Raw genomic sequence first — 22,177 nt, 5'->3', positions numbered from 1 at the left:
GAGTAGCTGGGGATTGAACCCATGACCACATGCATGCAAAGCATATGCTCTACCACTGAGCTACTGGCACTTGAGAAAGCTGTGCTGAGTTACATTTGCCTTGTACTCAAGCTAGTTGCTATTTTTCCAAATATAAATTTGGTAGAGAGAGATGTGCAACAGATAAAGCTTTGAGTTAAAGGATGACTTTCTTGGAGATGCTGGGGATTGAACCCAGGAACTCATACATGCAAAGCATGCGCTCTACCACTGAGCTACATCCCCTGATGGACTAACGCAAGTTTCCTGCAGGCGAGTGGAAAGTTCCACATTGCTTTGAAATGCTAGCTTGAGTAAAAGGGACATGTAACTCACCACAACCTTCACAAGAGGCAGTAGCTCAATGGTAGAGCATATACTTTGCGTGTGTGAGGCTAATGGAAAGTTCCACATTCCTTTAAATTGCTGGGGATTGAAACCAGGACCTTTGTTGCAAAAAAAATAAAAAATAAAACTTTTCAATTCTACAACTTTCCTTGGAGACGCTGAGATTGTACCCAGGAGCTCATACATGCAAAGCATGTTCTCTACCACTGAACCACTGGCCCTTGTGAATGTTGGGCTGAGTTACAAGTTCCTTGTACTCAAGCTAGATGCAAATTTCCCAACTAAAAAATTAGGCAGAGAGAGATGTGCAACAGATAAAGGTTTAAGTTAAAGGATAACTTTCCTTGGAGATGCTGGGGATTGAACCCAGGACCTCATACAAGCAAAGCATGCGGTCTACCACTGAGCTACATCCCCTGATGGACTGAAGTAAGTTTCCTGCAGCCTAGTGGAAAGTTCCACATTGCGTTGAAATGCTAGCTTGAGTAAAAGGGACATGTAACTCACCACAACCTTCACAAGAGGCAGTAGCTCAATGGTAGAGCATATACTTTGCATGTGTGAGGCTAATGGAAAGTTCCACATTCCTTTAAATTGCTGGGGATTGAAACCAGGACCTTTGTTGCAAAAAAAAAAAAAAAAATAAAACTTTTCAATTCTACAACTTTCCTTGGAGACGCTGAGATTGAACCCAGGAGCTCATACATGCAAAGCATGTGCTGTACCACTGAACCACTGGCCCTTGTGAATGTTGGGTTGAGTTACATGTGCTTTGTACTCAAGCTAGATGCTAATTTTCCAACTAAATAATTAGGCAGAGAGAGATGTGCAACAGATAAAGGTTTGAGTTAAAGGAAAACTTTCCTTGGAGATGCTGGGGATTGAACCCAGGACCTCATACATGCAAAGCATGCGCTCTACCACTGAGGTACATCCCCTGATGGACTGAAGCAAGTTTCCCGCAGGCTAGTGGAAAGTTCCACATTGCTTTGAAATGCTAGCTTGAGTAAAAGGGACATGAAACTCACCACAACCTTCACAAGGGGCAGTAGCTCAATGGTAGAGCATATGCTTTGCATGTATTAGGCTAATGGAAAGTTCCAAATTGCTTTAAAATGCTGGGGATTGAACCCAGGACCTTTTTTGCAAAAGTTTTTTGCAAAAAAAATACAAAAAAATCCTTACAATTCAAAAAATTTCTTTGGAGACACTGGGGATTGAACCCAGGAGTTCATACATACAAAGCATGCGCTCTACCACTGAGCCACTGGACTTGTGAAGGTTGGGCTGAGTTACATGTACCTTATACTCAAGCTAGTTGCTATTTTTCCAAATATAAATTAGGCAGTGAGAGATGCGCAACAGATAAAGCTTAGTGTTGAAGGACAATTTCCTTTGGAGTAGCTGGGGATTGAACCCATGACCACATGCATGCAAAGCATATGCTCTACCACTGAGCTACTGGCACTTGAGAAAGCTGTGCTGAGTTACATTTGCCTTGTACTCAAGCTAGTTGCTATTTTTCCAAATTTAAATTTGGCAGAGAGAGATGTGCAACAGATAAAGCTTTGAGTTAAAGGATGACTTTCTTGGAGATGCTGGGGATTGAACCCAGCACCTCATACATGCAAAGCATGCGCTCTACCACTGAGCTACATCCCCTGATGGACTAACGCAAGTTTCCTGCAGGCGAGTGGAAAGTTCCACATTGCGTTAAAATGCTAGCTTGAGTAAAAGGAACATGTAACTCACCACAACCTTCACAAGAGGCAGTTGCTCAATGGTAGAGCATATACTTTGCATGTGTGAGGCTAATGGAAAGTTCCACATTCCTTTAAATTGCTGGGGATTGAAACCAGGACCTTTGTTGCAAAAAAAATAAAAAATAAAACTTTTCAATTCTTCAACTTTCCTTGGAGACGCTGAGATTGAACCCAGGAGCTCATACATGCAAAGCATGTGCTCTACCACTGAACCACTGGCCCTTGTGAATGTTGGGCTGAGTTACATGTGCCTTGTACTCAAGCTAGATGCTAATTTTCCAACTAAATAATTAGGCAGAGAGAGATGTGCAACAGATAAAGGTTTGAGTTAAAGGAAAACTTTCCTTGGAGATGCTGGGGATTGAACCCAGGACCTCATACATGCAAAGCATGCGCTCTACCACTGAGCTACATCCCCTGATGGACTGAAGCAAGTTTCCTGCAGGCTAGTGGAAAGTTCCACATTGCTTTGAAATGCTAGCTTGAGTAAAAGGGACATGAAACTCACCACAACCTTCACAAGGGGAAGTAGCTCAATGGTAGAGCATATGCTTTGCATGTATTAGGCTAATGGAAAGTTCCAAATTGCTTTAAATGCTGGGGATTGAACCCAGGACCTTTTTTGCAAAAGTTTTTTGCAAAAAAAATACAAAAAAATCCTTACAATTCAACAAATTTCTTTGGAGACACTGGGGATTGAACCCAGGAGCTCATACATACAAAGCATGCGCTCTACCACTGAGCCACTGGACTTGTGAAGGTTGGGCTGAGTTACATGTACCTTATACTCAAGCTAGTTGCTATTTTTCCAAATATAAATTAGGCAGTGAGAGATGCGCAACAGATAAAGCTTAGTGTTGAAGGACAATTTCCTTTGGAGTAGCTGGGGATTGAACCCATGACCACATGCATGCAAAGCATATGCTCTACCACTGAGCTACTGGCACTTGAGAAAGCTGTGCTGAGTTACATTTGCCTTGTACTCAAGCTAGTTGCTATTTTTCCAAATATAAATTTGGCAGAGAGAGATGTGCAACAGATAAAGCTTTGAGTTAAAGGATGACTTTCTTGGAGATGCTGGGGATTGAACCCAGGAACTCATACATGCAAAGCATGCGCTCTACCACTGAGCTACATCCCCTGATGGACTAACGCAAGTTTCCTGCAGGCGAGTGGAAAGTTCCACATTGCTTTGAAATGCTAGCTTGAGTAAAAGGGACATGTAACTCACCACAACCTTCACAAGAGGCAGTAGCTCAATGGTAGAGCATATACTTTGCGTGTGTGAGGCTAATGGAAAGTTCCACATTCCTTTAAATTGCTGGGGATTGAAACCAGGACCTTTGTTGCAAAAAAAATAAAAAATAAAACTTTTCAATTCTACAACTTTCCTTGGAGACGCTGAGATTGTACCCAGGAGCTCATACATGCAAAGCATGTTCTCTACCACTGAACCACTGGCCCTTGTGAATGTTGGGCTGAGTTACAAGTTCCTTGTACTCAAGCTAGATGCAAATTTCCCAACTAAAAAATTAGGCAGAGAGAGATGTGCAACAGATAAAGGTTTAAGTTAAAGGATAACTTTCCTTGGAGATGCTGGGGATTGAACCCAGGACCTCATACAAGCAAAGCATGCGGTCTACCACTGAGCTACATCCCCTGATGGACTGAAGTAAGTTTCCTGCAGCCTAGTGGAAAGTTCCACATTGCGTTGAAATGCTAGCTTGAGTAAAAGGGACATGTAACTCACCACAACCTTCACAAGAGGCAGTAGCTCAATGGTAGAGCATATACTTTGCATGTGTGAGGCTAATGGAAAGTTCCACATTCCTTTAAATTGCTGGGGATTGAAACCAGGACCTTTGTTGCAAAAAAAAAAAAAAAAATAAAACTTTTCAATTCTACAACTTTCCTTGGAGACGCTGAGATTGAACCCAGGAGCTCATACATGCAAAGCATGTGCTGTACCACTGAACCACTGGCCCTTGTGAATGTTGGGTTGAGTTACATGTGCTTTGTACTCAAGCTAGATGCTAATTTTCCAACTAAATAATTAGGCAGAGAGAGATGTGCAACAGATAAAGGTTTGAGTTAAAGGAAAACTTTCCTTGGAGATGCTGGGGATTGAACCCAGGACCTCATACATGCAAAGCATGCGCTCTACCACTGAGGTACATCCCCTGATGGACTGAAGCAAGTTTCCCGCAGGCTAGTGGAAAGTTCCACATTGCTTTGAAATGCTAGCTTGAGTAAAAGGGACATGAAACTCACCACAACCTTCACAAGGGGCAGTAGCTCAATGGTAGAGCATATGCTTTGCATGTATTAGGCTAATGGAAAGTTCCAAATTGCTTTAAAATGCTGGGGATTGAACCCAGGACCTTTTTTGCAAAAGTTTTTTGCAAAAAAAATACAAAAAAATCCTTACAATTCAAAAAATTTCTTTGGAGACACTGGGGATTGAACCCAGGAGTTCATACATACAAAGCATGCGCTCTACCACTGAGCCACTGGACTTGTGAAGGTTGGGCTGAGTTACATGTACCTTATACTCAAGCTAGTTGCTATTTTTCCAAATATAAATTAGGCAGTGAGAGATGCGCAACAGATAAAGCTTAGTGTTGAAGGACAATTTCCTTTGGAGTAGCTGGGGATTGAACCCATGACCACATGCATGCAAAGCATATGCTCTACCACTGAGCTACTGGCACTTGAGAAAGCTGTGCTGAGTTACATTTGCCTTGTACTCAAGCTAGTTGCTATTTTTCCAAATTTAAATTTGGCAGAGAGAGATGTGCAACAGATAAAGCTTTGAGTTAAAGGATGACTTTCTTGGAGATGCTGGGGATTGAACCCAGCACCTCATACATGCAAAGCATGCGCTCTACCACTGAGCTACATCCCCTGATGGACTAACGCAAGTTTCCTGCAGGCGAGTGGAAAGTTCCACATTGCGTTAAAATGCTAGCTTGAGTAAAAGGAACATGTAACTCACCACAACCTTCACAAGAGGCAGTTGCTCAATGGTAGAGCATATACTTTGCATGTGTGAGGCTAATGGAAAGTTCCACATTCCTTTAAATTGCTGGGGATTGAAACCAGGACCTTTGTTGCAAAAAAAATAAAAAATAAAACTTTTCAATTCTTCAACTTTCCTTGGAGACGCTGAGATTGAACCCAGGAGCTCATACATGCAAAGCATGTGCTCTACCACTGAACCACTGGCCCTTGTGAATGTTGGGCTGAGTTACATGTGCCTTGTACTCAAGCTAGATGCTAATTTTCCAACTAAATAATTAGGCAGAGAGAGATGTGCAACAGATAAAGGTTTGAGTTAAAGGAAAACTTTCCTTGGAGATGCTGGGGATTGAACCCAGGACCTCATACATGCAAAGCATGCGCTCTACCACTGAGCTACATCCCCTGATGGACTGAAGCAAGTTTCCTGCAGGCTAGTGGAAAGTTCCACATTGCTTTGAAATGCTAGCTTGAGTAAAAGGGACATGAAACTCACCACAACCTTCACAAGGGGAAGTAGCTCAATGGTAGAGCATATGCTTTGCATGTATTAGGCTAATGGAAAGTTCCAAATTGCTTTAAATGCTGGGGATTGAACCCAGGACCTTTTTTGCAAAAGTTTTTTGCAAAAAAAATACAAAAAAATCCTTACAATTCAACAAATTTCTTTGGAGACACTGGGGATTGAACCCAGGAGCTCATACATACAAAGCATGCGCTCTACCACTGAGCCACTGGACTTGTGAAGGTTGGGCTGAGTTACATGTACCTTATACTCAAGCTAGTTGCTATTTTTCCAAATATAAATTAGGCAGTGAGAGATGCGCAACAGATAAAGCTTAGTGTTGAAGGACAATTTCCTTTGGAGTAGCTGGGGATTGAACCCATGACCACATGCATGCAAAGCATATGCTCTACCACTGAGCTACTGGCACTTGAGAAAGCTGTGCTGAGTTACATTTGCCTTGTACTCAAGCTAGTTGCTATTTTTCCAAATATAAATTTGGCAGAGAGAGATGTGCAACAGATAAAGCTTTGAGTTAAAGGATGACTTTCTTGGAGATGCTGGGGATTGAACCCAGGAACTCATACATGCAAAGCATGCGCTCTACCACTGAGCTACATCCCCTGATGGACTAACGCAAGTTTCCTGCAGGCGAGTGGAAAGTTCCACATTGCTTTGAAATGCTAGCTTGAGTAAAAGGGACATGTAACTCACCACAACCTTCACAAGAGGCAGTAGCTCAATGGTAGAGCATATACTTTGCGTGTGTGAGGCTAATGGAAAGTTCCACATTCCTTTAAATTGCTGGGGATTGAAACCAGGACCTTTGTTGCAAAAAAAATAAAAAATAAAACTTTTCAATTCTACAACTTTCCTTGGAGACGCTGAGATTGTACCCAGGAGCTCATACATGCAAAGCATGTTCTCTACCACTGAACCACTGGCCCTTGTGAATGTTGGGCTGAGTTACAAGTTCCTTGTACTCAAGCTAGATGCAAATTTCCCAACTAAAAAATTAGGCAGAGAGAGATGTGCAACAGATAAAGGTTTAAGTTAAAGGATAACTTTCCTTGGAGATGCTGGGGATTGAACCCAGGACCTCATACAAGCAAAGCATGCGGTCTACCACTGAGCTACATCCCCTGATGGACTGAAGTAAGTTTCCTGCAGCCTAGTGGAAAGTTCCACATTGCGTTGAAATGCTAGCTTGAGTAAAAGGGACATGTAACTCACCACAACCTTCACAAGAGGCAGTAGCTCAATGGTAGAGCATATACTTTGCATGTGTGAGGCTAATGGAAAGTTCCACATTCCTTTAAATTGCTGGGGATTGAAACCAGGACCTTTGTTGCAAAAAAAAAATAAAAAATAAAACTTTTCAATTCTACAACTTTCCTTGGAGACGCTGAGATTGAACCCAGGAGCTCATACATGCAAAGCATGTGCTGTACCACTGAACCACTGGCCCTTGTGAATGTTGGGTTGAGTTACATGTGCTTTGTACTCAAGCTAGATGCTAATTTTCCAACTAAATAATTAGGCAGAGAGAGATGTGCAACAGATAAAGGTTTGAGTTAAAGGAAAACTTTCCTTGGAGATGCTGGGGATTGAACCCAGGACCTCATACATGCAAAGCATGCGCTCTACCACTGAGCTACATCCCCTGATGGACGGAAGCAAGTTTCCCGCAGGCTAGTGGAAAGTTCCACATTGCTTTGAAATGCTAGCTTGAGTAAAAGGGACATGAAACTCACCACAACCTTCACAAGGGGCAGTAGCTCAATGGTAGAGCATATGCTTTGCATGTATTAGGCTAATGGAAAGTTCCAAATTGCTTTAAAATGCTGGGGATTGAACCCAGGACCTTTTTTGCAAAAGTTTTTTGCAAAAAAAATACAAAAAAATCCTTACAATTCAAAAAATTTCTTTGGAGACACTGGGGATTGAACCCAGGAGTTCATACATACAAAGCATGCGCTCTACCACTGAGCCACTGGACTTGTGAAGGTTGGGCTGAGTTACATGTACCTTATACTCAAGCTAGTTGCTATTTTTCCAAATATAAATTAGGCAGTGAGAGATGCGCAACAGATAAAGCTTAGTGTTGAAGGACAATTTCCTTTGGAGTAGCTGGGGATTGAACCCATGACCACATGCATGCAAAGCATATGCTCTACCACTGAGCTACTGGCACTTGAGAAAGCTGTGCTGAGTTACATTTGCCTTGTACTCAAGCTAGATGCTAATTTTCCAACTAAATAATTAGGCAGAGAGAGATGTGCAACAGATAAAGGTTTGAGTTAAAGGAAAACTTTCCTTGGAGATGCTGGGGATTGAACCCAGGACCTCATACATGCAAAGCATGCGCTCTACCACTGAGCTACATCCCCTGATGGACTGAAGCAAGTTTCCTGCAGGCTAGTGGAAAGTTCCACATTGCTTTGAAATGCTAGCTTGAGTAAAAGGGACATGAAACTCACCACAACCTTCACAAGGGGAAGTAGCTCAATGGTAGAGCATATGCTTTGCATGTATTAGGCTAATGGAAAGTTCCAAATTGCTTTAAATGCTGGGGATTGAACCCAGGACCTTTTTTGCAAAAGTTTTTTGCAAAAAAAATACAAAAAAATCCTTACAATTCAACAAATTTCTTTGGAGACACTGGGGATTGAACCCAGGAGCTCATACATACAAAGCATGCGCTCTACCACTGAGCCACTGGACTTGTGAAGGTTGGGCTGAGTTACATGTACCTTATACTCAAGCTAGTTGCTATTTTTCCAAATATAAATTAGGCAGTGAGAGATGCGCAACAGATAAAGCTTAGTGTTGAAGGACAATTTCCTTTGGAGTAGCTGGGGATTGAACCCATGACCACATGCATGCAAAGCATATGCTCTACCACTGAGCTACTGGCACTTGAGAAAGCTGTGCTGAGTTACATTTGCCTTGTACTCAAGCTAGTTGCTATTTTTCCAAATATAAATTTGGCAGAGAGAGATGTGCAACAGATAAAGCTTTGAGTTAAAGGATGACTTTCTTGGAGATGCTGGGGATTGAACCCAGGAACTCATACATGCAAAGCATGCGCTCTACCACTGAGCTACATCCCCTGATGGACTAACGCAAGTTTCCTGCAGGCGAGTGGAAAGTTCCACATTGCTTTGAAATGCTAGCTTGAGTAAAAGGGACATGTAACTCACCACAACCTTCACAAGAGGCAGTAGCTCAATGGTAGAGCATATACTTTGCGTGTGTGAGGCTAATGGAAAGTTCCACATTCCTTTAAATTGCTGGGGATTGAAACCAGGACCTTTGTTGCAAAAAAAATAAAAAATAAAACTTTTCAATTCTACAACTTTCCTTGGAGACGCTGAGATTGTACCCAGGAGCTCATACATGCAAAGCATGTTCTCTACCACTGAACCACTGGCCCTTGTGAATGTTGGGCTGAGTTACAAGTTCCTTGTACTCAAGCTAGATGCAAATTTCCCAACTAAAAAATTAGGCAGAGAGAGATGTGCAACAGATAAAGGTTTAAGTTAAAGGATAACTTTCCTTGGAGATGCTGGGGATTGAACCCAGGACCTCATACAAGCAAAGCATGCGGTCTACCACTGAGCTACATCCCCTGATGGACTGAAGTAAGTTTCCTGCAGCCTAGTGGAAAGTTCCACATTGCGTTGAAATGCTAGCTTGAGTAAAAGGGACATGTAACTCACCACAACCTTCACAAGAGGCAGTAGCTCAATGGTAGAGCATATACTTTGCATGTGTGAGGCTAATGGAAAGTTCCACATTCCTTTAAATTGCTGGGGATTGAAACCAGGACCTTTGTTGCAAAAAAAAAATAAAAAATAAAACTTTTCAATTCTACAACTTTCCTTGGAGACGCTGAGATTGAACCCAGGAGCTCATACATGCAAAGCATGTGCTGTACCACTGAACCACTGGCCCTTGTGAATGTTGGGTTGAGTTACATGTGCTTTGTACTCAAGCTAGATGCTAATTTTCCAACTAAATAATTAGGCAGAGAGAGATGTGCAACAGATAAAGGTTTGAGTTAAAGGAAAACTTTCCTTGGAGATGCTGGGGATTGAACCCAGGACCTCATACATGCAAAGCATGCGCTCTACCACTGAGGTACATCCCCTGATGGACTGAAGCAAGTTTCCCGCAGGCTAGTGGAAAGTTCCACATTGCTTTGAAATGCTAGCTTGAGTAAAAGGGACATGAAACTCACCACAACCTTCACAAGGGGCAGTAGCTCAATGGTAGAGCATATGCTTTGCATGTATTAGGCTAATGGAAAGTTCCAAATTGCTTTAAAATGCTGGGGATTGAACCCAGGACCTTTTTTGCAAAAGTTTTTTGCAAAAAAAATACAAAAAAATCCTTACAATTCAAAAAATTTCTTTGGAGACACTGGGGATTGAACCCAGGAGTTCATACATACAAAGCATGCGCTCTACCACTGAGCCACTGGACTTGTGAAGGTTGGGCTGAGTTACATGTACCTTATACTCAAGCTAGTTGCTATTTTTCCAAATATAAATTAGGCAGTGAGAGATGCGCAACAGATAAAGCTTAGTGTTGAAGGACAATTTCCTTTGGAGTAGCTGGGGATTGAACCCATGACCACATGCATGCAAAGCATATGCTCTACCACTGAGCTACTGGCACTTGAGAAAGCTGTGCTGAGTTACATTTGCCTTGTACTCAAGCTAGTTGCTATTTTTCCAAATTTAAATTTGGCAGAGAGAGATGTGCAACAGATAAAGCTTTGAGTTAAAGGATGACTTTCTTGGAGATGCTGGGGATTGAACCCAGCACCTCATACATGCAAAGCATGCGCTCTACCACTGAGCTACATCCCCTGATGGACTAACGCAAGTTTCCTGCAGGCGAGTGGAAAGTTCCACATTGCGTTAAAATGCTAGCTTGAGTAAAAGGAACATGTAACTCACCACAACCTTCACAAGAGGCAGTTGCTCAATGGTAGAGCATATACTTTGCATGTGTGAGGCTAATGGAAAGTTCCACATTCCTTTAAATTGCTGGGGATTGAAACCAGGACCTTTGTTGCAAAAAAAATAAAAAATAAAACTTTTCAATTCTTCAACTTTCCTTGGAGACGCTGAGATTGAACCCAGGAGCTCATACATGCAAAGCATGTGCTCTACCACTGAACCACTGGCCCTTGTGAATGTTGGGCTGAGTTACATGTGCCTTGTACTCAAGCTAGATGCTAATTTTCCAACTAAATAATTAGGCAGAGAGAGATGTGCAACAGATAAAGGTTTGAGTTAAAGGAAAACTTTCCTTGGAGATGCTGGGGATTGAACCCAGGACCTCATACATGCAAAGCATGCGCTCTACCACTGAGCTACATCCCCTGATGGACTGAAGCAAGTTTCCTGCAGGCTAGTGGAAAGTTCCACATTGCTTTGAAATGCTAGCTTGAGTAAAAGGGACATGAAACTCACCACAACCTTCACAAGGGGAAGTAGCTCAATGGTAGAGCATATGCTTTGCATGTATTAGGCTAATGGAAAGTTCCAAATTGCTTTAAATGCTGGGGATTGAACCCAGGACCTTTTTTGCAAAAGTTTTTTGCAAAAAAAATACAAAAAAATCCTTACAATTCAACAAATTTCTTTGGAGACACTGGGGATTGAACCCAGGAGCTCATACATACAAAGCATGCGCTCTACCACTGAGCCACTGGACTTGTGAAGGTTGGGCTGAGTTACATGTACCTTATACTCAAGCTAGTTGCTATTTTTCCAAATATAAATTAGGCAGTGAGAGATGCGCAACAGATAAAGCTTAGTGTTGAAGGACAATTTCCTTTGGAGTAGCTGGGGATTGAACCCATGACCACATGCATGCAAAGCATATGCTCTACCACTGAGCTACTGGCACTTGAGAAAGCTGTGCTGAGTTACATTTGCCTTGTACTCAAGCTAGTTGCTATTTTTCCAAATATAAATTTGGCAGAGAGAGATGTGCAACAGATAAAGCTTTGAGTTAAAGGATGACTTTCTTGGAGATGCTGGGGATTGAACCCAGGAACTCATACATGCAAAGCATGCGCTCTACCACTGAGCTACATCCCCTGATGGACTAACGCAAGTTTCCTGCAGGCGAGTGGAAAGTTCCACATTGCTTTGAAATGCTAGCTTGAGTAAAAGGGACATGTAACTCACCACAACCTTCACAAGAGGCAGTAGCTCAATGGTAGAGCATATACTTTGCGTGTGTGAGGCTAATGGAAAGTTCCACATTCCTTTAAATTGCTGGGGATTGAAACCAGGACCTTTGTTGCAAAAAAAATAAAAAATAAAACTTTTCAATTCTACAACTTTCCTTGGAGACGCTGAGATTGTACCCAGGAGCTCATACATGCAAAGCATGTTCTCTACCACTGAACCACTGGCCCTTGTGAATGTTGGGCTGAGTTACAAGTTCCTTGTACTCAAGCTAGATGCAAATTTCCCAACTAAAAAATTAGGCAGAGAGAGATGTGCAACAGATAAAGGTTTAAGTTAAAGGATAACTTTCCTTGGAGATGCTGGGGATTGAACCCAGGACCTCATACAAGCAAAGCATGCGGTCTACCACTGAGCTACATCCCCTGATGGACTGAAGTAAGTTTCCTGCAGCCTAGTGGAAAGTTCCACATTGCGTTGAAATGCTAGCTTGAGTAAAAGGGACATGTAACTCACCACAACCTTCACAAGAGGCAGTAGCTCAATGGTAGAGCATATACTTTGCATGTGTGAGGCTAATGGAAAGTTCCACATTCCTTTAAATTGCTGGGGATTGAAACCAGGACCTTTGTTGCAAAAAAAAAATAAAAAATAAAACTTTTCAATTCTACAACTTTCCTTGGAGACGCTGAGATTGAACCCAGGAGCTCATACATGCAAAGCATGTGCTGTACCACTGAACCACTGGCCCTTGTGAATGTTGGGTTGAGTTACATGTGCTTTGTACTCAAGCTAGATGCTAATTTTCCAACTAAATAATTAGGCAGAGAGAGATGTGCAACAGATAAAGGTTTGAGTTAAAGGAAAACTTTCCTTGGAGATGCTGGGGATTGAACCCAGGACCTCATACATGCAAAGCATGCGCTCTACCACTGAGCTACATCCCCTGATGGACGGAAGCAAGTTTCCCGCAGGCTAGTGGAAAGTTCCACATTGCTTTGAAATGCTAGCTTGAGTAAAAGGGACATGAAACTCACCACAACCTTCACAAGGGGCAGTAGCTCAATGGTAGAGCATATGCTTTGCATGTATTAGGCTAATGGAAAGTTCCAAATTGCTTTAAAATGCTGGGGATTGAACCCAGGACCTTTTTTGCAAAAGTTTTTTGCAAAAAAAATACAAAAAAATCCTTACAATTCAAAAAATTTCTTTGGAGACACTGGGGATTGAACCCAGGAGTTCATACATACAAAGCATGCGCTCTACCACTGAGCCACTGGACTTGTGAAGGTTGGGCTGAGTTACATGTACCTTATACTCAAGCTAGTTGCTATTTTTCCAAATATAAATTAGGCAGTGAGAGATGCGCAACAGATAAAGCTTAGTGTTGAAGGACAATTTCCTTTGGAGTAGCTGGGGATTGAACCCATGACCACATGCATGCAAAGCATATGCTCTACCACTGAGCTACTGGCACTTGAGAAAGCTGTGCTGAGTTACATTTGCCTTGTACTCAAGCTAGTTGCTATTTTTCCAAATTTAAATTTGGCAGAGAGAGATGTGCAACAGATAAAGCTTTGAGTTAAAGGATGACTTTCTTGGAGATGCTGGGGATTGAACCCAGCACCTCATACATGCAAAGCATGCGCTCTACCACTGAGCTACATCCCCTGATGGACTAACGCAAGTTTCCTGCAGGCGAGTGGAAAGTTCCACATTGCGTTGAAATGCTAGCTTGAGTAAAAGGAACATGTAACTCACCACAACCTTCACAAGAGGCAGTTGCTCAATGGTAGAGCATATACTTTGCATGTGTGAGGCTAATGGAAAGTTCCACATTCCTTTAAATTGCTGGGGATTGAAACCAGGACCTTTGTTGCAAAAAAAATAAAAAATAAAACTTTTCAATTCTTCAACTTTCCTTGGAGACGCTGAGATTGAACCCAGGAGCTCATACATGCAAAGCATGTGCTCTACCACTGAACCACTGGCCCTTGTGAATGTTGGACTGAGTTACATGTGCCTTGTACTCAAGCTAGATGCTAATTTTCCAACTAAATAATTAGGCAGAGAGAGATGTGCAACAGATAAAGGTTTGAGTTAAGAGAAAACTTTCCTTGGAGATGCTGGGGATTGAACCCAGGACCTCATACATGCAAAGCATGCGCTCTACCACTGAGCTACATCCCCTGATGGACTGAAGCAAGTTTCCTGCAGGCTAGTGGAAAGTTCCACATTGCTTTGAAATGCTAGCTTGAGTAAAAGGGACATGAAACTCACCACAACCTTCACAAGGGGAAGTAGCTCAATGGTAGAGCATATGCTTTGCATGTATTAGGCTAATGGAAAGTTCCAAATTGCTTTAAATGCTGGGGATTGAACCCAGGACCTTTTTTGCAAAAGTTTTTTGCAAAAAAAATACAAAAAAATCCTTACAATTCAACAAATTTCTTTGGAGACACTGGGGATTGAACCCAGGAGCTCATACATACAAAGCATGCGCTCTACCACTGAGCCACTGGACTTGTGAAGGTTGGGCTGAGTTACATGTACCTTATACTCAAGCTAGTTGCTATTTTTCCAAATATAAATTAGGCAGTGAGAGATGCGCAACAGATAAAGCTTAGTGTTGAAGGACAATTTCCTTTGGAGTAGCTGGGGATTGAACCCATGACCACATGCATGCAAAGCATATGCTCTACCACTGAGCTACTGGCACTTGAGAAAGCTGTGCTGAGTTACATTTGCCTTGTACTCAAGCTAGTTGCTATTTTTCCAAATATAAATTTGGCAGAGAGAGATGTGCAACAGATAAAGCTTTGAGTTAAAGGATGACTTTCTTGGAGATGCTGGGGATTGAACCCAGGAACTCATACATGCAAAGCATGCGCTCTACCACTGAGCTACATCCCCTGATGGACTAACGCAAGTTTCCTGCAGGCGAGTGGAAAGTTCCACATTGCTTTGAAATGCTAGCTTGAGTAAAAGGGACATGTAACTCACCACAACCTTCACAAGAGGCAGTAGCTCAATGGTAGAGCATATACTTTGCGTGTGTGAGGCTAATGGAAAGTTCCACATTCCTTTAAATTGCTGGGGATTGAAACCAGGACCTTTGTTGCAAAAAAAATAAAAAATAAAACTTTTCAATTCTACAACTTTCCTTGGAGACGCTGAGATTGTACCCAGGAGCTCATACATGCAAAGCATGTTCTCTACCACTGAACCACTGGCCCTTGTGAATGTTGGGCTGAGTTACAAGTTCCTTGTACTCAAGCTAGATGCAAATTTCCCAACTAAAAAATTAGGCAGAGAGAGATGTGCAACAGATAAAGGTTTAAGTTAAAGGATAACTTTCCTTGGAGATGCTGGGGATTGAACACAGGACCTCATACAAGCAAAGCATGCGGTCTACCACTGAGCTACATCCCCTGATGGACTGAAGTAAGTTTCCTGCAGCCTAGTGGAAAGTTCCACATTGCGTTGAAATGCTAGCTTGAGTAAAAGGGACATGTAACTCACCACAACCTTCACAAGAGGCAGTAGCTCAATGGTAGAGCATATACTTTGCATGTGTGAGGCTAATGGAAAGTTCCACATTCCTTTAAATTGCTGGGGATTGAAACCAGGACCTTTGTTGCAAAAAAAAAATAAAAAATAAAACTTTTCAATTCTACAACTTTCCTTGGAGACGCTGAGATTGAACCCAGAAGCTCATACATGCAAACCATGTGCTGTACCACTGAACCACTGGCCCTTGTTAATGTTGGGTTGAGTTACATGTGCTTTGTACTCAAGCTAGATGCTAATTTTCCAACTAAATAATTAGGCAGAGAGAGATGTGCAACAGATAAAGGTTTGAGTTAAAGGAAAACTTTCCTTGGAGATGCTGGGGATTGAACCCAGGACCTCATACATGCAAAGCATGCGCTCTACCACTGAGCTACATCCCCTGATGGACTGAAGCAAGTTTCCCGCAGGCTAGTGGAAAGTTCCACATTGCTTTGAAATGCTAGCTTGAGTAAAAGGGACATGAAACTCACCACAACCTTCACAAGGGGCAGTAGCTCAATGGTAGAGCATATGCTTTGCATGTATTAGGCTAATGGAAAGTTCCAAATTGCTTTAAAATGCTGGGGATTGAACCCAGGACCTTTTTTGCAAAAGTTTTTTGCAAAAAAAATACAAAAAATCCTTACAATTCAAAAAATTTCTTTGGAGACACTGGGGATTGAACCCAGGAGTTCATACATACAAAGCATGCGCTCTACCACTGAGCCACTGGACTTGTGAAGGTTGGGCTGAGTTACATGTACCTTATACTCAAGCTAGTTGCTATTTTTCCAAATATAAATTAGGCAGTGAGAGATGCGCAACAGATAAAGCTTAGTGTTGAAGGACAATTTCCTTTGGAGTAGCTGGGGATTGAACCCATGACCACATGCATGCAAAGCATATGCTCTACCACTGAGCTACTGGCACTTGAGAAAGCTGTGTTGAGTTACATGTGCCTTGTACTCAAGCTAGTTGTTATTTTTCCAAATATAAATTTGGCAGAGAGAGATGTGCAACAGATAAAGCTTTGAGTTAAAGGATGACTTTCTTGGAGATGCTGGGGATTGAACCCAGGACCTCATACATGCAAAGCATGCGCTCTACCACTGAGCTACATCCCCTGATGGACTGAAGCAAGTTTCCTGCAGCCTAGTGGAAAGTTCCACATTGCGTTGAAATGCTAGCTTGAGTAAAAGGGACATGAAACTCACCACAACCTTCACAAGGGGCAGTAGCTCAATGGTAGAGCATATGCTTTGCATGTATTAGGCTAATGGAAAGTTCCAAATTGCTTTAAATGCTGGGGATTGAACCCAGGACATTTTTTGCAAAAGTTTTTTGCAAAAAAAATACAAAAAAATCCTTACAATTCAACAAATTTCTTTGGAGACACTGGGGATTGAACCCAGGAGCTCATACATACAAAGCATGCGCTCTACCACTGAGCCACTGGACTTGTGAAGGTTGGGCTGAGTTACATGTACCTTATACTCAAGCTAGTTGCTATTTTTCCAAATATAAATTAGGCAGTGAGAGATGCGCAACAGATAAAGCTTAGTGTTGAAGGACAATTTCCTTTGGAGTAGCTGGGGATTGAACCCATGACCACATGCATGCAAAGCATATGCTCTACCACTGAGCTACTGGCACTTGAGAAAGCTGTGCTGAGTTACATTTGCCTTGTACTCAAGCTAGTTGCTATTTTTCCAAATATAAATTTGGCAGAGAGAGATGTGCAACAGATAAAGCTTTGAGTTAAAGGATGACTTTCTTGGAGATGCTGGGGATTGAACCCAGGAACTCATACATGCAAAGCATGCGCTCTACCACTGAGCTACATCCCCTGATGGACTAACGCAAGTTTCCTGCAGGCGAGTGGAAAGTTCCACATTGCTTTGAAATGCTAGCTTGAGTAAAAGGGACATGTAACTCACCACAACCTTCACAAGAGGCAGTAGCTCAATGGTAGAGCATATACTTTGCGTGTGTGAGGCTAATGGAAAGTTCCACATTCCTTTAAATTGCTGGGGATTGAAACCAGGACCTTTGTTGCAAAAAAAATAAAAAATAAAACTTTTCAATTCTACAACTTTCCTTGGAGACGCTGAGATTGTACCCAGGAGCTCATACATGCAAAGCATGTTCTCTACCACTGAACCACTGGCCCTTGTGAATGTTGGGCTGAGTTACAAGTTCCTTGTACTCAAGCTAGATGCAAATTTCCCAACTAAAAAATTAGGCAGAGAGAGATGTGCAACAGATAAAGGTTTAAGTTAAAGGATAACTTTCCTTGGAGATGCTGGGGATTGAACCCAGGACCTCATACAAGCAAAGCATGCGGTCTACCACTGAGCTACATCCCCTGATGGACTGAAGTAAGTTTCCTGCAGCCTAGTGGAAAGTTCCACATTGCGTTGAAATGCTAGCTTGAGTAAAAGGGACATGTAACTCACCACAACCTTCACAAGAGGCAGTAGCTCAATGGTAGAGCATATACTTTGCATGTGTGAGGCTAATGGAAAGTTCCACATTCCTTTAAATTGCTGGGGATTGAAACCAGGACCTTTGTTGCAAAAAAAAAATAAAAAATAAAACTTTTCAATTCTACAACTTTCCTTGGAGACGCTGAGATTGAACCCAGGAGCTCATACATGCAAAGCATGTGCTGTACCACTGAACCACTGGCCCTTGTGAATGTTGGGTTGAGTTACATGTGCTTTGTACTCAAGCTAGATGCTAATTTTCCAACTAAATAATTAGGCAGAGAGAGATGTGCAACAGATAAAGGTTTGAGTTAAAGGAAAACTTTCCTTGGAGATGCTGGGGATTGAACCCAGGACCTCATACATGCAAAGCATGCGCTCTACCACTGAGCTACATCCCCTGATGGACTGAAGCAAGTTTCCCGCAGGCTAGTGGAAAGTTCCACATTGCTTTGAAATGCTAGCTTGAGTAAAAGGGACATGAAACTCACCACAACCTTCACAAGGGGCAGTAGCTCAATGGTAGAGCATATGCTTTGCATGTATTAGGCTAATGGAAAGTTCCAAATTGCTTTAAAATGCTGGGGATTGAACCCAGGACCTTTTTTGCAAAAGTTTTTTGCAAAAAAAATACAAAAAAATCCTTACAATTCAAAAAATTTCTTTGGAGACACTGGGGATTGAACCCAGGAGTTCATACATACAAAGCATGCGCTCTACCACTGAGCCACTGGACTTGTGAAGGTTGGGCTGAGTTACATGTACCTTATACTCAAGCTAGTTGCTATTTTTCCAAATATAAATTAGGCAGTGAGAGATGCGCAACAGATAAAGCTTAGTGTTGAAGGACAATTTCCTTTGGAGTAGCTGGGGATTGAACCCATGACCACATGCATGCAAAGCATATGCTCTACCACTGAGCTACTGGCACTTGAGAAAGCTGTGCTGAGTTACATTTGCCTTGTACTCAAGCTAGTTGCTATTTTTCCAAATTTAAATTTGGCAGAGAGAGATGTGCAACAGATAAAGCTTTGAGTTAAAGGATGACTTTCTTGGAGATGCTGGGGATTGAACCCAGCACCTCATACATGCAAAGCATGCGCTCTACCACTGAGCTACATCCCCTGATGGACTAACGCAAGTTTCCTGCAGGCGAGTGGAAAGTTCCACATTGCGTTGAAATGCTAGCTTGAGTAAAAGGAACATGTAACTCACCACAACCTTCACAAGAGGCAGTTGCTCAATGGTAGAGCATATACTTTGCATGTGTGAGGCTAATGGAAAGTTCCACATTCCTTTAAATTGCTGGGGATTGAAACCAGGACCTTTGTTGCAAAAAAAATAAAAAATAAAACTTTTCAATTCTTCAACTTTCCTTGGAGACGCTGAGATTGAACCCAGGAGCTCATACATGCAAAGCATGTGCTCTACCACTGAACCACTGGCCCTTGTGAATGTTGGGCTGAGTTACATGTGCCTTGTACTCAAGCTAGATGCTAATTTTCCAACTAAATAATTAGGCAGAGAGAGATGTGCAACAGATAAAGGTTTGAGTTAAAGGAAAACTTTCCTTGGAGATGCTGGGGATTGAACCCAGGACCTCATACATGCAAAGCATGCGCTCTACCACTGAGCTACATCCCCTGATGGACTGAAGCAAGTTTCCTGCAGGCTAGTGGAAAGTTCCACATTGCTTTGAAATGCTAGCTTGAGTAAAAGGGACATGAAACTCACCACAACCTTCACAAGGGGAAGTAGCTCAATGGTAGAGCATATGCTTTGCATGTATTAGGCTAATGGAAAGTTCCAAATTGCTTTAAATGCTGGGGATTGAACCCAGGACCTTTTTTGCAAAAGTTTTTTGCAAAAAAAATACAAAAAAATCCTTACAATTCAACAAATTTCTTTGGAGACACTGGGGATTGAACCCAGGAGCTCATACATACAAAGCATGCGCTCTACCACTGAGCCACTGGACTTGTGAAGGTTGGGCTGAGTTACATGTACCTTATACTCAAGCTAGTTGCTATTTTTCCAAATATAAATTAGGCAGTGAGAGATGCGCAACAGATAAAGCTTAGTGTTGAAGGACAATTTCCTTTGGAGTAGCTGGGGATTGAACCCATGACCACATGCATGCAAAGCATATGCTCTACCACTGAGCTACTGGCACTTGAGAAAGCTGTGCTGAGTTACATTTGCCTTGTACTCAAGCTAGTTGCTATTTTTCCAAATATAAATTTGGCAGAGAGAGATGTGCAACAGATAAAGCTTTGAGTTAAAGGATGACTTTCTTGGAGATGCTGGGGATTGAACCCAGGAACTCATACATGCAAAGCATGCGCTCTACCACTGAGCTACATCCCCTGATGGACTAATGCAAGTTTCCTGCAGGCGAGTGGAAAGTTCCACATTGCTTTGAAATGCTAGCTTGAGTAAAAGGGACATGTAACTCACCACAACCTTCACAAGAGGCAGTAGCTCAATGGTAGAGCATATACTTTGCGTGTGTGAGGCTAATGGAAAGTTCCACATTCCTTTAAATTGCTGGGGATTGAAACCAGGACCTTTGTTGCAAAAAAAATAAAAAATAAAACTTTTCAATTCTACAACTTTCCTTGGAGACGCTGAGATTGTACCCAGGAGCTCATACATGCAAAGCATGTTCTCTACCACTGAACCACTGGCCCTTGTGAATGTTGGGCTGAGTTACAAGTTCCTTGTACTCAAGCTAGATGCAAATTTCCCAACTAAAAAATTAGGCAGAGAGAGATGTGCAACAGATAAAGGTTTAAGTTAAAGGATAACTTTCCTTGGAGATGCTGGGGATTGAACCCAGGACCTCATACAAGCAAAGCATGCGGTCTACCACTGAGCTACATCCCCTGATGGACTGAAGTAAGTTTCCTGCAGCCTAGTGGAAAGTTCCACATTGCGTTGAAATGCTAGCTTGAGTAAAAGGGACATGTAACTCACCACAACCTTCACAAGAGGCAGTAGCTCAATGGTAGAGCATATACTTTGCATGTGTGAGGCTAATGGAAAGTTCCACATTCCTTTAAATTGCTGGGGATTGAAACCAGGACCTTTGTTGCAAAAAAAAAATAAAAAATAAAACTTTTCAATTCTACAACTTTCCTTGGAGACGCTGAGATTGAACCCAGGAGCTCATACATGCAAAGCATGTGCTGTACCACTGAACCACTGGCCCTTGTGAATGTTGGGTTGAGTTACATGTGCTTTGTACTCAAGCTAGATGCTAATTTTCCAACTAAATAATTAGGCAGAGAGAGATGTGCAACAGATAAAGGTTTGAGTTAAAGGAAAACTTTCCTTGGAGATGCTGGGGATTGAACCCAGGACCTCATACATGCAAAGCATGCGCTCTACCACTGAGCTACATCCCCTGATGGACTGAAGCAAGTTTCCCGCAGGCTAGTGGAAAGTTCCACATTGCTTTGAAATGCTAGCTTGAGTAAAAGGGACATGAAACTCACCACAACCTTCACAAGGGGCAGTAGCTCAATGGTAGAGCATATGCTTTGCATGTATTAGGCTAATGGAAAGTTCCAAATTGCTTTAAAATGCTGGGGATTGAACCCAGGACCTTTTTTGCAAAAGTTTTTTGCAAAAAAAATACAAAAAAATCCTTACAATTCAAAAAGTTCTTTGGAGACACTGGGGATTGAACCCAGGAGTTCATACATACAAAGCATGCGCTCTACCACTGAGCCACTGGACTTGTGAAGGTTGGGCTGAGTTACATGTACCTTATACTCAAGCTAGTTGCTATTTTTCCAAATATAAATTAGGCAGTGAGAGATGCGCAACAGATAAAGCTTAGTGTTGAAGGACAATTTCCTTTGGAGTAGCTGGGGATTGAACCCATGACCACATGCATGCAAAGCATATGCTCTACCACTGAGCTACTGGCACTTGAGAAAGCTGTGCTGAGTTACATTTGCCTTGTACTCAAGCTAGTTGCTATTTTTCCAAATTTAAATTTGGCAGAGAGAGATGTGCAACAGATAAAGCTTTGAGTTAAAGGATGACTTTCTTGGAGATGCTGGGGATTGAACCCAGCACCTCATACATGCAAAGCATGCGCTCTACCACTGAGCTACATCCCCTGATGGACTAACGCAAGTTTCCTGCAGGCGAGTGGAAAGTTCCACATTGCGTTGAAATGCTAGCTTGAGTAAAAGGAACATGTAACTCACCACAACCTTCACAAGAGGCAGTTGCTCAATGGTAGAGCATATACTTTGCATGTGT

General features: G+C 42.1%; 26 non-coding genes across 26 annotated transcripts; all 26 read right to left on the bottom strand.

Annotated features, from left to right (window-relative positions):
- Positions 1–192: 192 nt before the first annotated feature.
- On the bottom strand, positions 193–264 carry trnaa-ugc (transfer RNA alanine (anticodon UGC)). Its single transcript has one exon. It is a non-coding gene; the product is annotated as a tRNA-Ala (tRNA).
- Positions 265–1,956: 1,692 nt separating this feature from the next.
- Positions 1,957–2,028, bottom strand: trnaa-ugc (transfer RNA alanine (anticodon UGC)). The gene has a single exon. It is a non-coding gene; the product is annotated as a tRNA-Ala (tRNA).
- Positions 2,029–2,475: 447 nt separating this feature from the next.
- Positions 2,476–2,547, bottom strand: trnaa-ugc (transfer RNA alanine (anticodon UGC)). Its single transcript has one exon. It is a non-coding gene; the product is annotated as a tRNA-Ala (tRNA).
- A 651-nt stretch (positions 2,548–3,198) lies between these two features.
- On the bottom strand, positions 3,199–3,270 carry trnaa-ugc (transfer RNA alanine (anticodon UGC)). The gene has a single exon. It is a non-coding gene; the product is annotated as a tRNA-Ala (tRNA).
- A 1,692-nt stretch (positions 3,271–4,962) lies between these two features.
- Positions 4,963–5,034, bottom strand: trnaa-ugc (transfer RNA alanine (anticodon UGC)). Its single transcript has one exon. It is a non-coding gene; the product is annotated as a tRNA-Ala (tRNA).
- A 447-nt stretch (positions 5,035–5,481) lies between these two features.
- trnaa-ugc (transfer RNA alanine (anticodon UGC)) lies at positions 5,482–5,553 on the bottom strand. Its single transcript has one exon. It is a non-coding gene; the product is annotated as a tRNA-Ala (tRNA).
- Positions 5,554–6,204: 651 nt separating this feature from the next.
- On the bottom strand, positions 6,205–6,276 carry trnaa-ugc (transfer RNA alanine (anticodon UGC)). Its single transcript has one exon. It is a non-coding gene; the product is annotated as a tRNA-Ala (tRNA).
- Positions 6,277–7,244: 968 nt separating this feature from the next.
- Positions 7,245–7,316, bottom strand: trnaa-ugc (transfer RNA alanine (anticodon UGC)). The gene has a single exon. It is a non-coding gene; the product is annotated as a tRNA-Ala (tRNA).
- Positions 7,317–7,970: 654 nt separating this feature from the next.
- On the bottom strand, positions 7,971–8,042 carry trnaa-ugc (transfer RNA alanine (anticodon UGC)). The gene has a single exon. It is a non-coding gene; the product is annotated as a tRNA-Ala (tRNA).
- Positions 8,043–8,693: 651 nt separating this feature from the next.
- On the bottom strand, positions 8,694–8,765 carry trnaa-ugc (transfer RNA alanine (anticodon UGC)). The gene has a single exon. It is a non-coding gene; the product is annotated as a tRNA-Ala (tRNA).
- Positions 8,766–10,457: 1,692 nt separating this feature from the next.
- trnaa-ugc (transfer RNA alanine (anticodon UGC)) lies at positions 10,458–10,529 on the bottom strand. The gene has a single exon. It is a non-coding gene; the product is annotated as a tRNA-Ala (tRNA).
- Positions 10,530–10,976: 447 nt separating this feature from the next.
- trnaa-ugc (transfer RNA alanine (anticodon UGC)) lies at positions 10,977–11,048 on the bottom strand. The gene has a single exon. It is a non-coding gene; the product is annotated as a tRNA-Ala (tRNA).
- Positions 11,049–11,699: 651 nt separating this feature from the next.
- Positions 11,700–11,771, bottom strand: trnaa-ugc (transfer RNA alanine (anticodon UGC)). Its single transcript has one exon. It is a non-coding gene; the product is annotated as a tRNA-Ala (tRNA).
- Positions 11,772–12,739: 968 nt separating this feature from the next.
- On the bottom strand, positions 12,740–12,811 carry trnaa-ugc (transfer RNA alanine (anticodon UGC)). The gene has a single exon. It is a non-coding gene; the product is annotated as a tRNA-Ala (tRNA).
- A 652-nt stretch (positions 12,812–13,463) lies between these two features.
- trnaa-ugc (transfer RNA alanine (anticodon UGC)) lies at positions 13,464–13,535 on the bottom strand. The gene has a single exon. It is a non-coding gene; the product is annotated as a tRNA-Ala (tRNA).
- A 447-nt stretch (positions 13,536–13,982) lies between these two features.
- On the bottom strand, positions 13,983–14,054 carry trnaa-ugc (transfer RNA alanine (anticodon UGC)). Its single transcript has one exon. It is a non-coding gene; the product is annotated as a tRNA-Ala (tRNA).
- A 651-nt stretch (positions 14,055–14,705) lies between these two features.
- trnaa-ugc (transfer RNA alanine (anticodon UGC)) lies at positions 14,706–14,777 on the bottom strand. The gene has a single exon. It is a non-coding gene; the product is annotated as a tRNA-Ala (tRNA).
- Positions 14,778–15,745: 968 nt separating this feature from the next.
- On the bottom strand, positions 15,746–15,817 carry trnaa-ugc (transfer RNA alanine (anticodon UGC)). The gene has a single exon. It is a non-coding gene; the product is annotated as a tRNA-Ala (tRNA).
- A 651-nt stretch (positions 15,818–16,468) lies between these two features.
- Positions 16,469–16,540, bottom strand: trnaa-ugc (transfer RNA alanine (anticodon UGC)). Its single transcript has one exon. It is a non-coding gene; the product is annotated as a tRNA-Ala (tRNA).
- A 651-nt stretch (positions 16,541–17,191) lies between these two features.
- On the bottom strand, positions 17,192–17,263 carry trnaa-ugc (transfer RNA alanine (anticodon UGC)). The gene has a single exon. It is a non-coding gene; the product is annotated as a tRNA-Ala (tRNA).
- Positions 17,264–18,231: 968 nt separating this feature from the next.
- On the bottom strand, positions 18,232–18,303 carry trnaa-ugc (transfer RNA alanine (anticodon UGC)). Its single transcript has one exon. It is a non-coding gene; the product is annotated as a tRNA-Ala (tRNA).
- Positions 18,304–18,955: 652 nt separating this feature from the next.
- Positions 18,956–19,027, bottom strand: trnaa-ugc (transfer RNA alanine (anticodon UGC)). The gene has a single exon. It is a non-coding gene; the product is annotated as a tRNA-Ala (tRNA).
- A 447-nt stretch (positions 19,028–19,474) lies between these two features.
- Positions 19,475–19,546, bottom strand: trnaa-ugc (transfer RNA alanine (anticodon UGC)). Its single transcript has one exon. It is a non-coding gene; the product is annotated as a tRNA-Ala (tRNA).
- Positions 19,547–20,197: 651 nt separating this feature from the next.
- trnaa-ugc (transfer RNA alanine (anticodon UGC)) lies at positions 20,198–20,269 on the bottom strand. The gene has a single exon. It is a non-coding gene; the product is annotated as a tRNA-Ala (tRNA).
- Positions 20,270–21,237: 968 nt separating this feature from the next.
- Positions 21,238–21,309, bottom strand: trnaa-ugc (transfer RNA alanine (anticodon UGC)). The gene has a single exon. It is a non-coding gene; the product is annotated as a tRNA-Ala (tRNA).
- Positions 21,310–21,960: 651 nt separating this feature from the next.
- trnaa-ugc (transfer RNA alanine (anticodon UGC)) lies at positions 21,961–22,032 on the bottom strand. The gene has a single exon. It is a non-coding gene; the product is annotated as a tRNA-Ala (tRNA).
- Between the last annotated feature and the right edge of the window lie 145 nt (positions 22,033–22,177).

This window comes from Pseudorasbora parva, chromosome 20 (assembly GCF_024679245.1).
Source record: "Pseudorasbora parva isolate DD20220531a chromosome 20, ASM2467924v1, whole genome shotgun sequence".
In the NCBI taxonomy this organism is placed as follows: Eukaryota; Metazoa; Chordata; class Actinopteri; order Cypriniformes; family Gobionidae; genus Pseudorasbora; species Pseudorasbora parva.
This window is presented reverse-complemented; position numbering and strand designations above follow the sequence as displayed.